General features: G+C 41.0%; 1 long non-coding RNA gene across 1 annotated transcript in view; it reads right to left on the bottom strand.

Moving 5' to 3' along the window:
- Positions 1-14532, bottom strand: part of LOC116421468 — a 34022-nt gene extending 19490 nt beyond the window's left edge. Inside the window, exon 1 of the long non-coding RNA XR_004231829.1 lies at positions 14321-14532. This is a non-coding gene — a long non-coding RNA (uncharacterized LOC116421468). The remainder of the gene's footprint in view (positions 1-14320) is intronic.
- Between the last annotated feature and the right edge of the window lie 3968 nt (positions 14533-18500).

The raw sequence follows: 18500 nt of genomic DNA, 5'->3' as shown, positions 1-18500 counted from the left end.
CAAGAGAGGTGAGAAAATGGAAAGAAGAGTGAGTGACTCATTTCATCTCCCTTTATTGGCTCTCTGACTCCTAAAACCAAATCCAGGATGCCTTGGATTTAATGAATTGATACATTGCCATTTTCCCAAATTAAACATCAATGCAAACAGGAAAACAGAGTAAGTCAACACATTTCTGTGTTCTTAGGATCACGAGAGCATAAAGTCAGAGCTGGAAGGGACTTTTCACAATTTCTAATCCAACCCTCTCCCCCCACCCCAGTTCTATTTAGGGAGAAACTGAGGCCGAGGGATGTGAGATGATATGCCTTGAATCACACAGGTATTAAGCAGCAGGGCCAGCTTTCAATCCCATGTTCCTTTACACCCAAACCAATGTTCTTTCCATTGTATTTGTTCCTTCTAAAGAAAAACAGGCGAGCTGGCTAGAAATCTTTGCCTGGGGCCAAGCAGAGAATCCGGGAGTGTTCCCAGAATCTGCTATTCTCATCCCCAGACCTGTCTCTGAAACTACTGTCTGACGTTGCTCAAACCACTCAATCATTTAGTATTCTTGGTCCTCTTTACTATCTTAGGGGACTCCCTCTTCTTTCTAAGGAAAACACAGGATTTTGGTGCTTTAAGTGGGGAATAATAGTCACATTGCTCATGCCCAATGAATTAATCTGTTCCTATTCATTTAGTCTTGTTATCATCATTAGCAGTTATAAAGCGTTTATTGAAGAGCCCCTAGAATTGGAAAGAACAGGGACCTGCCCGGCATTGTTCTTTTGACTTTGTTGCAGTGTTGTCCCACAGCTCATCTGTTTTCTCCTAATGGCTCCAATAAAAAGATGCCATTTTCCCAGACTCTGTTCCCTTCTCTTGTCTTATGTCTCTTTCCTCGAGGGTCCATGTTCTCTTAAGTCAAAGAGCTAATATTTCACGGGAACGGGGGGAGCCTTTTTGTCTCTGTTCCAGGGAACTGCTATTCCCTACAAGTTGTCATGAAGCCAAATGCTGGGGGGCAGGGCTGGTGTGGGAGGGGGTTTGTTTTGAAGGAGAAATGTAAATGACTTGTTAGAAGGGGTGGTTTCATGGGAGTGGGAGAAGGGAAAGAATAATGAGGGAAGTTTTGTAAAAAATAAAAGATATTAATAATCATTTTAAAGAGATGGAGGCTCCTCATATACAACCTTCCAAATGCCAACATTTCTCCAATTTTCTCCCAACATCAAGCCACCCAGTATATTTCTTCAACATGTTTCCTTGGTGAGAAGTGGGATTTGGAAGACTATAGGAGAAATTTGTTATTATCAAAACAGAAAATAGTTTAAAATTATATACATATATACGTACAGAAGAATATATGTTTATATGTATACAGATGAATGTATATGCTATGTGTTTATATGGATGTGTACAGACAGATGAATAAATAATTAGATAAATGGATAAAGGGGTAGATAGTAGGTAAATAGGTAGATAGGTAGATAAATAAGTGGACAGATGGATGGATAGATAGATGAATGGAAAGATAGACAGTCATAGGTGGATAAATTTGAATAGATCTGTGAACTCCCTGCTGTGGGAAATTATTGCTCCAATGAACAGATCCCAGCACAACGATAATTTCTTCTCCCTTTCATTTCTTGCCCACCCTGTATATTCTGTGAAAATAAGGAAATCAAACTTCCCATTTTAGAGAAGAGGACATTATACTCCAGAAGTGGAAATAACCTCTGATTGAAGATCAGTCAATCCATTAATCCAATTAGTAAGTATATATGAAGCATCTTCTACATGTCAGGAACATAAAAATGCTGGGACCACAAAGTCTGAAATAAGAGTCACAGTTCACAAAATTAGAGCTGAAGGGGAACTCATGGACTAACCTCAAATTATACATGAGGAAACTGAGTCCCAGGGAGATTAAGGGACTTAGATCACAGCTTCATTGAGAAATACACGTGAACATACATAAGCACACAGAAAATAATTAGTAGTTTCTAAATATGCTGAAGCAGTTGTGTGATATTAAGAATATCAGATTTGAAATCACCATAAGAATTAGAATCCTACCTCAGATATTCATTAGCATGGGATTCAGAGCAACTTATTCAACCTCTCAGTTTTCTCATCTGTAAAATGGGGGTGATAACACCTACTTCACAGTATTGTTATGAGGATCAGCTTACACAACATATGTAAATGTTTTGTCAACCATAAAAGTTTGGATCATGGAGGACGGCCAGCTTCAATGGAGCAAAAGATGGGAAAAGCATTTGGAAAATCATCAAGCACATGATGATGCAAATATAATTGACTCTCCTTCCCTGGACCTCTTCCAGCTGAATTACTGAAAAGATTCATGCTGGTGATGATGTAGAAGGCAGTCTTGTCCATGTGTGAATTGAATCTAGATGACTTTTGAGATCACTTCCAGCTTCAAGATTCTGGAGGTCATTATTGTGGTGTTGTTATTTGATTTTATATTCTATTTCAACTTCAAGGCATGACCCCAAAGAATTTTTTTTTCCCAACAGCCAGGGGTAACATATAGATCTTAACTTGTGAGGAAAGGAGATCAAGAATATCCCATGAAGCACTCTCCTGTGGAAGAGTTCAGCTTAGTTTCACTTGACCCTAAAAGGCAGAATAAAGAACAGTGGGTAGAAAATGAGGAGAGATGCATTTAGGCTTGATAGGAGGAAAAAAATTTCCTAACAATTAGAGCTGCTCACTTTTAAATGGGTGGATTCCTCCTCCTCAGAGGTTTTTAGCAAAGAACTGGATGACCACTTACCATGGATCTTATAAGAGGGATTTGTTTTGGAATATGGTTTGGACTATAATTCATCATGTGCTCCGGGGGTCTCCTCAAAAGGAGACTCTTAAGGCAAAACTCTATTTATAATAATATTTAGCTATCTTCATTTTGAACATGGAAAATCAATAGAAACAAAAGCATTCAATAATTTTTAAGAGTGTTAAGGAGTCCGGAGACCAAAAATGCTGAGAACTACTGAGCTAGGTGACCTCTGAGGTGACTCTCAGCTCTAAGAGCTTGTGTAAGAAGGATATGGGGTTGAAGGGTCCAAGGATGTGGAGCTGGGGTAACATCAGCCAATGGGGGACCAAAGGGAGACTTAAGAGGAAGCCAAAGACTAGGGGAAGAGAGAAATGGAAGAAGGCGTCAGGGACGGAGAAGGGGCAACATCGAAACCTTGCCCCTCATTGCCGGGCTAGTTGGCCAGATTCTTACTCTTGAGGCTCAACTTTGTTTATTCTTGGCAAAATGTAACTGCCTGTTTCTAAAAGAAAAGTCTTTAAAAGGCTTATAAAAGAGACTCAAAAGGCTTTCTGGACATCAAATAGCTCATAAAAAAAGAACATTTTGATGAGTTAAGTGTAAATGAATCAGAAACATACGGATTCCATTTCTCCTAATCTGCCCATGGGTTTAGAAACGAAGGGGGGAAACCGCTCCATGCCAAATTCTTCGGGGGCTTTGTAGACCCCAAAAACCTTTGAAAATTGCTTGAGAGGTTGAGACAAACCCACTGAGGAGTCAGTCTTCTTCACCCCTAAGAGAGTTCTCCAGGGAAGAACCAGCAGGAAATTTCATTTTGCAAGGAAAAAGTTCCAGGTCCAAGCAACACTGAATAGCAGCGCCCTAGAGGCCAGCCCGATTTCTCCAGAAGACTTTACAAATGTATCTTTCAGGGGCAAGCTGAGTATCGGAGACCAAAAGGAGTCTGGGATGAATGAGCATTCCAGAGCTAAAATGAACTTGGCCATTACTGCATCCTAAGATGTGAGGTTGGAAACAGCCTTAGGAAACAGCTAATCCAACTTCCTCATTTGACATTTAGGGAAACTGAAGTCTGTAGAAAGGAAAGAATTTACTCAAGGTAGAGCAATGGTTAGAAAATGGATATTAATGTCCCTTCCAATACTCTTTTAAGAAGCCAGTATGATATAGTCCAGAGCAATGTCCTCTCATCCTAATCTCTCTCTGTCCATTGAGCCCAGATGGTTCTGGAAGGGAAAGTGAGGAAGGTGACCTTGCCCAGCCCTCCCTCACTTAAATCCAATTCACTTGCATGTCATGGTATCCCCTCCCCAATGTCATGGTCATTTTCGAGAATGAAGGACCAATAACATGTATATAGTGGAAAAAAGAATAGTCTGGGGAGTTAGAAGACCATGGATTCAAATCCTGGTTATCACAGTCCATAGCTCTATAATTCTGGGCCAAGTTCTTTAACTTCTCTGGATCCCATTTCCTCAACTGTACAAGAAGGAGAAAGGTGGACTAGATAGTGTGAGGTCCATGCTTTAAATCTAGGTTCTATGTATTTGTTGTAAGCTAAATTACTTCTTTTTTTCTAAATTATTGTTGACTTCTCAACTCCCCCCCCCCCAAAGTTGCTAGTACCTGCATCCTGAGGGTTATCTTGTTCTCTACATACGGTCATCCTCATTTTCAGTGACTCAGTGGCCAAATTCCACCTCTGCACTGTCTCAGATCACAGGGAGCATTATTCTAGATCTAGAAGGAACCCGAAGAGGAGCTTCTGAACCCAAAATGCTCTCTAGCATTTATATCACATTTTAAGGGATTTATGCAAGTTATCTCACTTAATCCTCACAACAACCCTGAGAGACAGGTGCTGCTATTATATAACAGATGAGGAAACTGAGGCAGGCAGCAGCCAAGTAAATATCCCAGTCATAGAGCTAATAACTGCTTGAAGGAGAGCTTCACAAGAGTCTCCTCACAGAAAGCGCTTGGGGGTGGAGCACAGAAATGCCTTTTACTCCAACTGGGTCGTTTGCCAAGTTTACTACAATGTGACGGGTTAATGATATCAGAGGAAAGAAATATCAGACACGGGGAGGAAGGGTACAAGGGAAATTTGGACTAATAATACATTTTCCATTTACTGTCTCCTTGATTGACACCATGTAATATGGTTGTAAAATGCATGGCTCAATATCTAAAGTAAATGTTGAAAAAATATGTAAATTGGCCAGGTGGATATTTGGTGTGTTCCTTGCACGTTTTTACACATGGTTCAATCAAAGAGGATAATTGCCACATATGGGAAAGGGAACATATTGTTTCCATATGAGAGATAAAGAGAGTGCCTCTGGAGTTATTAAAGAAATTTAAGGCAGTGGAATGCTCTTGATAACAAGAAAAGCTGTCTTCATCATCCTTGAATTGAAATTTCAATAACCCCAATGACATCCCTTTGGAAGAAGGGACTCAGTAAATGATTTAGCCAGACTGGATGAAGGCTTCTTCTCTCCTATTTGGCTCTGAATTCAAATCCCATTGTCCTCCCCACCAAGAAAGGAGACATGACTGCCCCAGACTCAGGTGCTGATGTTTGCTTCCGACTCACCCAAGGCTTCCCCATACGTGTCCTGGCCTTCTGCTCAGCATGATTTGGAGCTATCTTAGTTATGGCGATTGTGGGATCCTTGGGATTATGGATTTAGAACAGTGGCTTTTCTAGTGTACTATCGATTGTACAGATGAAAGAAACCGAGACCCAGAGAGAGGAAGCAACTTTCTGCATCATCAAATGGATTATAATAAGCTGGTGTATGAACTAGGATCTTCTGGCCCCAAAATTCAGTGTCTTTCATTCTGCATCTCAGTTTTCTTCCTAATAAGCCAGGAAACACACAGCTCCAAAGCCACTTGGCCATCAATGCCTTGGAACCTCATGGTGTTATAAACCTCTTTCCCAAGTATTGGGGACTACTGTCTCAAATCACGGGGAGCGTTTTTCTCAATCTAGAAGGAACACGAAGAGAAGCTTCTGAATCCAAATTCAGTGCTCTTTCCCACTGATTCACAATTCAAATCTCAAGGGATTGAATGTAATTTTTTTAAGTGCCTCTAAAAATTAAAGACATCCAGGATCAATCACTGGAGTTCCATAGGAGTTCTAAAAAAATGTTCATGTCTGCCGTGGCCACACAGATATTTTATCCATCCAGGAAGCTTAGCTTTGGCTTTCTCTGTTTGGCCTGCTCCAGAACTTGTAAGAACAGGCTGGCAGGGCCAAAGCCTGTCTTGACCCCAGGGGAACTGATGAGGTGCCTGAGGAAGGACTTTTTCTGTCTTTAATTTGGGCTGGTCTGAAAGAGCTGTCACAAGCCTGGAGCTCCGTTCCCCAGGCAATATTAATACGTGCAAAAAGATGGATGTTGTTGAGTGCCAGTCCCCTTCACGGGCCGCTGCTTTTAATCTCGGCTTGGCAGCACCTAAACTGGTAATTTTTTAAGACGTACAGGACTTGGAAACCAGCTCCGGTGTCTGGTTCAGGTCATTATTGCTAATAAGACTTTGTGCTTCTATACCAGAACACCGCAGCCTCCCGGGATCTCGGGGCTAGAATCCATTTTGGAGACCTGACCCAACCACTCACTATCATCTCCCTACGTGCTACTGAGAAAAAATAAAAGAAAAAAAATTTCAATGGATTAAAAAGCACTTACAATGTGCCAGACACTGAAGATACAAATATGAGAAAGTATATGTCTTCAACTGCTTGGATATTAATGTGAAAAAATAAATTCCATTCAATAAGAAAGGAAATAGGTATAAACCACCTACTATGTGCCAGGTACTTTAGAAATATTACTTCACTGAGTACTCACTATAATTCTATGAAGTAGATGCTGTTACGATCCCCATTTTAGGGAAGGAAACCACAATTAAGGCAGACAAGGCAGTGACTTGCCCAGAAACTAATGTGTGAGATGGGATGTGAACTCTCACTTCCTGACTCTGATTTCAATTCTCTGTCCACTATGCCACATAGCTGCCTCTTTTTAAGCATTTGTTAAGCACCTGCTGTATGTCTATAAGGTATCATGTTAGATTCTGAGGATATAAAGACCAAAAAACAAATAAACAAAACAAAACAAAATAAAAATACTCTTGTCCTCAGAGAACTAAGGCAGAAGAAGGTGGGGGATCTAGATGTCTATCTATCCATTTATCTTATCTTATTATATCTGCCATCTTTATCCTCTCTCTTTTCTCTCTGCATCTCTCTCTGTCTCTCTGTGTCTCTCTGTCTGTCTTTCTCAATCTCTCCATCTCTTTGTCTCTCTCTTTGTCTATGTGTGTATCTCTCTTTCTCTCTACTGTCTATTTATCATATCAAACTCTCTATCATTTATCATATCAGTTCCTGTTCTATTACCTGGAGCACTGAGAAATTGTCATTATGTGTCAGAGATGACACTTGAACTTAAATCCCCCTGATTATAAGGGCAGTTCCATGTTGCCTAGACCATCTTGCCTTTACCAGGTATTCCACATTAATTCAATCTTCATTAAATATTTTAAATCCTGAAACTAGCCAGTTTGGCTTTAAGATTTGTCCTTTACCTCGCCCACACAGACCTGTTTCCTATACACAGAGACATAACTAGGGCTAGGTGACAAAGGCTTTTTCTCATAGTGGTGAAATTTAGAGGGTGCTCACAGCACTTATACTCCTTTAGAAGGCTGAGACCATAGAGTTTTCCCTTTTTTCCCAGAAACTGCATCCCAGCTGGGTTCCTTCATGACCTGACAATGTTTTGTTCCCTTCTAAATAGTGTCCTCCTAGAGTCCTGGACTCAGTGAGCTGAATCTGGAGTCAAAAAGACCTAAATTCAAATCTTGCTTTAAGACATTTGCCCTTGATGAATCATTTCACCCTGTCTGCTTCAGTTCCTCATTTGTAAAATGAGCTGGAGAAGGAAACAGCAAACCATGCCATTATCTTTGCCAACTTCCTTAGCCTCAATTTCCTTATCTGTAAAATGGGGATAATAATAGCACCTATCTCTTCTATTCACAAAGTGCAATGTAAATATTGTATTAAAGCATTATACAAATCCCAGGTATTACCATTAGCCATTATTATCTCCCCCACTAGTCCTTGTGTCCTGAGTTTGGAGGTCTCTCTCTAAGATTTAAGGAGCAAAAAACAAACAAACAAAAAAAAAAAAAAAAACATAGGTCTCTATCCCTATTAAGTTTAGGGATCACAGCCTGAGAATGGAAGGGACCTCAGGACATCCCATCCAGTCTCCTCGTTTTATAAATGGAGAAGCTGAAGTCTTGCTTAAACTCATCCAGGTAGGAAACACCAGGAGTGAAATTTTTCTCATCTCTAAAATGAAGATACTGAGTCAAATGACCTCTAAAGATCTTTCTGGCTTTAAATCCTCAAACCCACATCGATGAAGTGGAAAGGGAGTTAGATTTACAGCCAGAGATGGTGGGATTGAATCCTGGCTATACCACTTAATGTAATTTTGGGCAGCCACTCCCTAAACTTATAAGGTGGAGACCTATGTCTTTTTGTTTCTTGGACCTTAGAGAGAGACCTCCAAACTTTAGTCCTCAGTTTCCTTTTCTGAGAAAAGAGGGGATTGGTTTAGAAGGTGATCTCTAAAGTCCCTTCCAAGACTAAAAAATATTAATAGCATTGGGAGGAGTCCAGTTCCAGAAGATGGAAAAAAAAATTGAATGATGCCTTGGAAAGAGTAGGAGATTTGGAGACTCTCAGCTCATTCACTACTCTTTTTTTTTTCCCTGAGCCAATTGGGGTTAAGTGACTTGCCCAGAGTCATACACTCAGGAAGTATTAAATATCTGAGGCCAGATTTGAACTCAGGTCCTCCTGACTTCAGGGATATTGCGCTATCCCCTACACCGCCCAGCTGCCCCATGGTCATTATTCTTCGTGTGACTCTGAATCAATCACATAAATTCTCTGGGACTCAGTTTCCCCATCTGTAAAAATGAATGTTTGACGGGATGATGGTTAAGAATATTCCTTCCGGTTCTAAAATCTATGACCCTTTGCTGTTCTAGGTCTCAGATAAAACATTGGGATAGGACTACATGATCTCAAATCTAAGCTCTTGGATGGGGATTGAGTCTATCCTCATGGAATGCCTTGGGTCTTCCAAAATTCAGGTAGTTTTCAATTCCTTGAGCCCAGCCTGGGGACAAAAGCGCCCCTCACAGGCCTCCCCTTCTGTGGGTGACTCTGTGCCAGGCCCCAGCCTGCTCTTGGCAGAGGCCCAGAGTAGAAGCTCTGGATGGGGGAGGCAGAGGAGGAGGGAAGAGGTGGGGGGTACAGCCATGAAGGCTCTTAGCTACGAAAAACACACAATAACACAATCATAATCCCCGAAAATGCCTAAACAGCGGTGAAGAAAATGAAAGCAATTTCCTCCTTCTTCCTGCGGAGGAAGAAAGAAAGGACCATGAATTGTTCCTTCCTCCCCTTGTACAGAAAGCCCAGAATGGGGACCCAACTGAAATCCAGCACTTCAAGCTCCAGGGCCCATTAGTCTCAATCAGTTTTCTAAACATTGCCCTACTCCAGCATTAATTGGTCTATTCTCCACTGTGCATTCACCTAATGCCCATTATCTGGCAGTGAATGGCCCTGACGTCAGAGGCCTCAGAGCAAAGCTAGGCTCTTGTGTTCCATTGTGCCTACAGCCTGCCCAAGACAGTTTTATTCTTTTCCATCTTATTTTCTCCATTTCCCTAACTACCAACCTGCCTAAGAGATGCCCTTCGGGGTACAAAAGCCAAGAGGATTTGTTGCTTGCTTGGGAAATAAGGCCCCGGGAAATGTGACCTCCTACATAAAAACAGAGCCCGGTTCCTGATTAGGAGTGGGAGTTGAATTTTTATAATTGGAATTGTCTTTGAAATTTAGGGGGCCTGCCTGGCGGTGAGATTTAGGGATAAGCCCCTAGTTGACCCCCAGTGAGTCTAGTTTTCTTTAATTTATTAAATTTTGATCTCTAAGTAACATCAAATAAATGATGATTTCAATGCTATTTTCAAGTGCCATCTCTCACTTGATCCCCAGTAGGGTGACATCTACCTCTTAGGGAACCGATATTGAAAGAGTTAAGTGGGTCGTTTAACTGAAGGTTTCAATGGCTAGTGAGATTTGAACTCAGTCTTCCAGACTCCATGTCTATCTCTTTATGCACTGTGGAGTCCCTGTGATTAGCCCTGGTATTCATAGAATTGAAAATGGCTTTTAGTAGTTTTATGAAACTACAAATTTATGTCAATTAGGCATTGAAGTCAAGACAAGAATCAAGAAGAATGGAGGGACTGCCATAAAGAGTGCCCACATGTGGAAGAATAGCAAAATTTCAAAATATCCCAACTTTATAACTGAAAGATCCATATAAATTAGGGAATTCCAGAAAGGATCAAGGGTTAAGTTGGTTCTCTCCACTCTACAAAAAGAATCAGAACCCAGTAAGTGAAGATAATTTACCCAGAATGGCACAGCAAGTCAAAGATGGAGTTGGACTAGAACTGGGCTCCCAATTCCAAGTGCCATATTTTTCCCCATTGTCCCATCCTTCCTCTGAAGCCTTAAAGCAGAGACAGCCTTAGAGAGCTCTTAAAGAATCATAGACCCAGAGTAGGAAATGAATCCAAAGATCATCTCATCCACCTCCCTTGTATGAGTGAGGAAACCGAGGCAAGATGAAATGCCTTATATAAGGTCACATAAATGGGAAAGTATCAGAGTCAAGATTTGAATGCACACTTACATGAACTGATGCTAAGTGAAGTGAGCAGAACCAAGAGAGCACTGTACATAGTAACCACAAGATTATATGATGATCAACTTGGATCTTTTCAACAATGAGGTGATTCAAGGCAATTCCAAGAAGCATCTGCATGCAGAGACAGAACTATGGAGACTAAAGGAGGATTATTATTTTCACCTTTTTTTTTATTATTGTTTGTTTGCTTATTTTTTTTCTTTCTCATGTTCCACAAAAAGCACTTTGATCTGATTTTTCTTGAGCAACATGTTGAATATAGAAATATGCTTAGAAGAATTATTCCTATTTAACCTAAGGGGGAAAAAAAGACTGGAACTCACACCCTCCAACTCCAGAGTCAACTCCTCTTTTCTCCATATCATACTACCTCTTTTAGTAGCTTACCCAGCTCCACCATACTCAGGATGGGTACATTGTTTTCTAATCCAAGGCCCTAAAGCTAATATGTGGCCAGGGGAGTAAGGTACACTGCAGTAAACTATCTCACAGAAGGGATATACCACAGAACCGATGGACCACAAACCTGTCAGTGAATTAGAAGGATGTCCACCTCAATCAAGGGAAAAGTTACCCAAGCAGAATAGGTAGATGAGAACAATTTGTTCCAATGGCCACAAAGGTGACAGAAACAGGTACCATGGAGTACTTAGGGCTTTGTCAGAAATGGAGGACATCCCCTGTATCCCAGACTGTTGGACTCTGTCTGAGGCTTCATTTGAACTCAGGTCCTCCTGATTCCAAGGGCAGTGCTCTATCCATTGTGCCATCTAGCTTCCTTTCCTTTGAGACATGACTCAAGAGAAGATGTGATTTTCCCACGTTGCTTAATCGGATTGAGGATAGTAAGGATCTTAGGAATCAATAGAAGGAATAGACTGGGGATTGTGGAGGCAGCTGGGTTGTGCGATGGTTAACTCTACAGCAAGGAGGAGCCTTCTACCTCCCACCAAGCCCATTCCACCTTCAGAGAGTTTCAGTCATTAGGCTGTTCAGAGGATGCTTGGGTCATCAAAGCAACAAATAGTTTCTGCTTATATGGTGCTTTAAGGTTTGTGAAATGCTTTACTAGCTCAGCAAGTAGTAGGATAGGGGGCCAGGCAGGTGGGAAATCAGAGTCAAGAAGCCAAGGTGAGATAGATCTGCAAAGTCCTAAAAAGAGCAACAAAGTTGGAGGCCAAGGGTCCCTGCTCAAATCCCAGGCTTCCACTTGTAGTTCCTAAGTCCTCACTGCCATATGTTCTTCTTCTAAACCATGAGGTGGAAGGTCTGCAATATTCCTTTCAGCTCTGAAGCTTAGGGTCCCTTCCCTCCCCCACCCCCCATTAAAAGGTAAGCTCCTTGTAATCAATGACTATTGTGCCTTTGGCTTTGCATGCCCAGAATTTAGTGCAATGCCAGACATATAACAGGAATATAATCAGTGTTGCTGCTTCAGTTGGTTGATTTTTAATGTGGTTTTGTGAAGGGCATGCTTTTAAGTTTTAGTTTTGCATTCAGAAAATTCACTTTTCATTTGACAAGTATTGCAAGCACGGTAGCAGGCTCCAGAGACACAAAGAAGTTATAATTTATTGTAAAATTGTTTGGTGAGGGGGGATACGGTGAACAACAGGTATAAAAAGAAATACATGCAAAATATATGAAATGTAGTATGGGTAGATGAACATTCCCTAATCTCCAACAATTTATTGTGTCTTTGGTGAGGGGGAATAAGGTGAACAACAGGTATAAAGAGAAATACATGCAAAATACATGCAATGTAATATGGGTAGAAGAGCTTTATTGAGAACCAGATTTGTAAGAACTAATCCTTGAAGTAAGTTACAAGGTTCTAGAAGGTGGCAATGAGAAAGGTGTACATCATAGGTATAAAAAGAAATGCACAGAGACAAAACTTAGAAAGCCATGTATTGCACCAACATGGCTAAAATGTAAACTGAGTCAGGGAAAGTAATATTCAATGAAAACTGGACGCATAGGCTGGATCCATAGTGTGAAAACTTATAAACATTTAATAAGAGTTTATACTTGTTCTTAGTGGCACTGGGGAACAACTGAAACTCCCGGAGCAGAAGAGTACCATAGCCAGAGTTGCTGTTGGCCCAATCTCACCAATAAACTGTGATCTCCTTGAAGGCCAGTATTCTGGCATTGGGGGATGGCGGGGAGTGTTTTTATTCCCAAGCCCTAGCAGAGTTATAGTGGACATTTGAATAAATGTTTACCAGTTGGTTTGTTTGAAACTAACTTGACTCCATAAATCTGCGTGTCTGTGTGTCTGTGCATGTGGGAGGGGAGAGAGCAGAGAAAGAAAGGAGAACAGCAGAATTGTCTTATAGGCAGGAAAGGTTTCATTTCAATTTATTTCCTTTTTGCTTTGCCAATCAGCCTATGGAAGGCTCACCAATTAACCTAAGAGAAGGCAACCGGGCTTTTAGTCTCTCGTCTACCACTCCCCTCCTCTTCCTCAGCATCGATGCATCCCTCCCTCCCTTCCTCCTCAGTAGGTCAGCATCCATCTTGTGGACCATCAGCTCCAGAAAGACCCCACTGGGTCTAGGCCCTGGGCCCCTCTGCTGCAACCCTGCTTCCCTCCCTTGCTCCAACCCACACCCAGCCCATGTCAGCGGAGTCAGAACCTATTAAGAAAGAGCTCTTCTCCCATGGGTGTCTTGTCTCAACAAACCCAACTAATTCAGATTTAACCTTGCTCTTAATATGCTACATTGCTGACTCTTCTAATTGCTGCCACATGTTGCCGTCAGCTGTCACACTGAATAAATGTTTACAAAGCTATTAAGGTACTGTATTTGTAAACCCGGGCAGCTTCGCTTTAGAAATCATGTGGGATGCATTTCCCCCACCCTCCCCCCAGACGGAAAAGTTTTAGCAATAATAAATACATTGTTTTGCAGGGATGGGAGCAAGGCGTTTCCTGAACAAAATTACTGAGGGCTTCCTGAGACAGCGCCGGCTTCTACCCATGCGAGGGGAGAGCAGAGCTCTTAAGAGTCTCCAGCATCTTCTGGGAACCGGATCTCAAGCCTGAGAGCTATACTGATGGAGAGAATACTGGCCCCCTGGCTTGGGAGGGGAGAGAAATGGATTCTAACACAAGACTGCTACTCATTCATTCTGTAATCTTGGAATAGTAACTTCCTCACTCTGGGTCTCAGTTTCCTCATCTGAAAGGTGAAGGGATATAATTGATCTTCAGAGGTCTGTTCAATAAGAATATATTGTATGTTTTCCTACTAACTACATAGGGTTAGAAAGTACTGTGTGAGCCTCCAAGTTCTTTATGAATGTGATCTGAGATGGGGATAAGGAGGATGAAGGAGAGGAGAAAGAGGAAGAAGAAGGAAGAAGAGGGAGAAGATGGAAGAGGACAAAGAAGAAGAGGAGGATGAAAAGAAGAAAAAGAAGGAGGAAGAAGAAAAAGAAAGAAGGAAGAAGAAAAAAGAAGAGGAAGAAGAAGGAAGAAGGAGGAGGAAGAGAAAAAGAAAGAGGAGAAGGAGGAAAGGAGGAGGAAGAAAAGGAAAAGAAGGAGGAGGAGGAAGAGAAGGAAGAGGAGGAGGAGGAAGAAGAGAAGGAGGAGGAGAAAGGGAGAAGGAGAGGAAGGGAGAAGGAGAAGGAACAGGAGTCTACATCTCTCATAAAAAGATTTGTTATTAGATGAAATTTCTAGAGAGCAACTCACCATCTATTGAAACATGGAAGGGTTGCCATCTATGCCAGTAAAGGGAGTTTCCATGTGGAAGATGGAGACCTTTCAAAACATTGAAGTGTTCCAGCCTTGATATCCCATGTTCTAATATTCCCAGCTCTGATACTCCCTGTTCTAAAATCACTCCCAGTTCTGCCATCCCTTATTCTAATGCCCTCCCATCTCTGACATTTTCCGTTCTAAGATCTATACTAGCTAGAATAATGAACTGAATAATGGAATGAGCTGGAACAGGTCACAATCAAAGCTGCCCATTGTGATTCTGCACCATGATGTACTAGCTTGGGAGTCGTGGGAATAAGGAAGCCCTGATTGCTTTCGGCCACATGCAGTGTAGTGCTATAGAACCTGAAGCGCCTGAACTTTGAAATGATGGTGCAAGCCCTCTTTGACATCCTTCAGGAAAAGCCAAAACTCCCATGGAGCTTTAAAAGGATATGAAATGTCTGGTCTCTCTCTTCTGTTCTTCTTCCCAACAGATTGTCACAGACCATGAAGGAGGAGAAAAATCACTTTATTCTATATCCCATCCCAACCACAATGTAGCCATGGGCACGTGGCAGCTAAAGTCACATCTTGCCTACACAAGCTTGGTTTTAGGTTTGGAGCTTCCATATCTTTATATCTTCATTCCTAATGTTAAGTATTGATCCCAAGATCTCCAGACTTTGAGGCCATCGTGTGAGTTTAAGACATTCAATCAAATACTTCTTTGGGAAAGAGCTAAATAATAGAAAGGGGAAAACTATTCCAATAATACATGAGAATTAGAATGGTCCAGCAGTAGAATGGGCTTGTCACAGGATGTGACTTACCTAAGAAGTATGTGATCAGTCACTCCAGTAAGTGAGAATATGCACTATATTCCATATATATTATATTATGTGTGTATTTGTGAAGAGAAAGAGAAACAGAGAGAAACAGAGACAGAGACAGAGAGACAACTAGGTGGTACAGTTCAAATCTAGCCTCAGACACTTACTAGCTATGTGACTATGGACAAGTCACTTAACCTTATTTGCCTCAATTTCTTCATCTGTAAAACGAGCTGGAGAAGGAAATGGCAAACTCCAGTATCTCTGCTGAGAAAATCCCAAATGGAGTCATAAAGAGTCAGATAAGACTAAAATAACTGAACATTTAAATATATGTGTGTGTGCATATGTATCTATATATATAGATATGCACATACCCATATATAATATTCCTGCATATATATATATACATATACACCTACACACACATATATATGAAATATTTTTGGATTTGAATACTGAATCCAACAAATCACCAGATGAACATACAAATTTCTTTTTTCTCTCAATAGTATTTTAATTTTCCAAATACATATAAAGATATTTTTCAACACTGACTTTTGTAAAGCTTTGTATTCCAAATTTTTTCCCTCTTTCCCTCATCCCCTCTTCCCCAAGACAGCAAGCAATTCGATATAGGCTAAATATGTGCTATCCTTTTAAATTTATTTTCATATTTGTCATGTTGAACAAGAAAAATTAAACCAAAAGAGAAAGAAAAAGCCATGAGAAAGAAAAAAAGAAATGAACAAAAAGGTGACAATATTATGTCTCAATCCATACTCAATCTCCATAGTTCTCTCTCTGGAAGCAGATGGAGCTTTCCATCCCAAGTCTATCAAAATTACCTTGAACCACCTCATTGTTCAGAAGAGCCAAATCCATCACAGTGGATCATCACATAATCTTGTCACTGTGTGTGGTGTTCTCTTGGTCCTACTCACTTCATTCTGCATCAGTTCATGTAAGTCTTTCCAAGCTTTTCTGAAATCAGATATATACAGATTTCAGCTCACATCACCTCAATGAGCTGTGAATTCCCTGAGGGCAGAAGACATATTTTACTTGACATCCATGGGGTAGTACAAAGGGTGCTGGATTTAGAGCAAGATATCCTGGATTCAAATCCTGATTCTCTCACTTGTTATTGACATGACCTTGGCAAATCACTTTATACCCCGGGGCTTCAGTTTCCTCACTTGTCAAATGAGAGGGTTGGGCTAATGTCACCAGTTCTTAATCTGAGGTCTGTGAACTTAAAAAAAAAAATTATAACAATTTTGTAATGTTATAAATTTGATTTTATATCTTTGAAAACCTTATGTGCAGAAAGGGTCCAAAGATTTCACCAGTCTGAACCAAAGGGTCTAATGAACAAGAAAAGTATAAAACTCCTGGGCTCCAAAGCTCTAAGATATCTTCCACTTCCATATCTGTGGTTCCTCTGAGCATATAGCAATGACAAAACCTAGCATTGTTATAATCACTTTCCTCAAAATTGCCCTGTGAGCTGAGTTAATAGTGCAATATTTTACATATTGGGGCTTAAGAAGTGAACTGATTGAATTAGGGCCACATGACAATAATTCATAAAATCACAGGATCTTAGATTTAGAGCTGAAAGAGATCTTGGTGGGGTCAGCTTTCTCATTTTATAGATGGGGAAACTGAGGCCCAGGGATGATAAGTATTAACTCCGAAGTCACAGAGTTAGTCTGAGTTAGGATTTAAATTTGCGCAGATCTGGATTCAAATTCAGTTTCCACTTCATTCTCTCCACTTAAGCAGAATGTCTCTCTAATATTAGGTATTCAATAAATATTTATTGACCCGATTTGGTTTTTGGAGACATGAATGTCTTCCCCACCCACCTCTTATTTTAAAGACTCAGTTAGAACCTCTTTTACAATGAGGGAGTTGGACTAGGGGGTCTCTGTGATCCCTTTCAGGTCTGGCTCTGTGCTTTTAGGACAACCCCTATGAAATCATTTTCCATAGGAAGGGAGAGAAAAGGGCAAAGCATGAGACAATGTCAAGAAAGGTAAATTATAGGAGAAGAAAAAGAAGGAAAGGAAGGAAGAAAAGGAAAGGAGGGAGGGATGGAAGGAGGGAAGGAAGGAGAGATGGAAGGAGGGAAGGAAGGAGAGAAGGAAGGAGGGAAGGAAGGAGAGAAGGAAGGAAGGAAGGAAGGAAGGAAGGAAGGAAGGAAGGAAGGAAAAAAGGAAGGAAGGAAGGAAGGAAGGAAGGAAGGAAGGAAGGAGGGAAAACGGAGGGAGGGAGGGAGGAAAGGAGGAAAATACGTAAGAAAAAAGAAAGGAAGGTAGGAAAGAAGGAAGAAGAAGAGAGAGGGAGGGAAGGAGAAAGGGGGAAAGAAAGAAAAGGACGGAAAAGGAAGGGAAAGAAAAAAGATGGGAGGGAGAGAGGGAGGGAGGGAGGGAGGGAAAGCATTAAGTAACAGACATTGAAATTCTGAGACTTTTTTATGAGTTTAGAGAAAACTAATAATTCAGGACAACAGCGGAAAAGCGTAATAAGGAATTACATGAATAATTGCCAACTTAATTATGTAAAGCTATAGTTCTAGGAATACAGATGAAGAAGAGAGGCATGAAACAGATGAGAAGTGAGGAAAAAAACCCAATACTTAGCGATCTGTCACTTCCTAGAAGCCCAAAGGCTTCACATTTCTTGCTTCTTCTCAGGGCTGAGGTATTCCCATCCCCCTCCCTTTTTTCCTACTCCTCAAGGAGCTCGCTCCCATCCCCCTTCGTCCCCCTCCCCTCCCTTAATTCGGTACTTCACTTCTCTCTCTGGGCATGGTTTAAATCTGTGTCCAGTTTGCAATTTCCAATTAGGATATTGCTTTAAAATCTTCTTTTAATTCTTTAAGAGAGTGTTTCCTTAAAGGGCAAGCATCCTTTAAAAGAGAACCTCAATGTATTTAACAGAATTTCAGCAGCAAAAAAAAAAAAAAAAAAAAAGGGGGGGGGTAATTCAACTGGTTTCATTACAGTGAAAGGAAACTAAAGCCACTTCTCATTTCTCCCCGGGGGCTTGCTCTATATGAGGTGGTGCAGCCCAAGGTATCACTCCGTAAAGAAAGCGTATAGAATAACAGAGTAACTGAGTAAGGACTGAAACGTTTTTCCAATCGTCGGTGGAATTGTGGGACGTAACTGAGAGATAAGTAATAGCCAGTCTCGGATCTCGTAATCTGGTTATTTTTCAGAGCGTATTGCATACCCTGCCCCATAAAGCCAGCGGATTGAGTTTTAAGTAGATATTGGCAGCTACTTGAAGGTACCTAGGGGTTCGTGCCAGAAAGGATGTGGAAAGTA

This window comes from Sarcophilus harrisii, chromosome 1 (assembly GCF_902635505.1).
Source record: "Sarcophilus harrisii chromosome 1, mSarHar1.11, whole genome shotgun sequence".
NCBI lineage: Eukaryota > Metazoa > Chordata > Mammalia > Dasyuromorphia > Dasyuridae > Sarcophilus > Sarcophilus harrisii.
The sequence above is the reverse complement of the archived record's forward strand: the minus strand, read 5'-3'. Positions and strand labels throughout refer to the sequence as shown.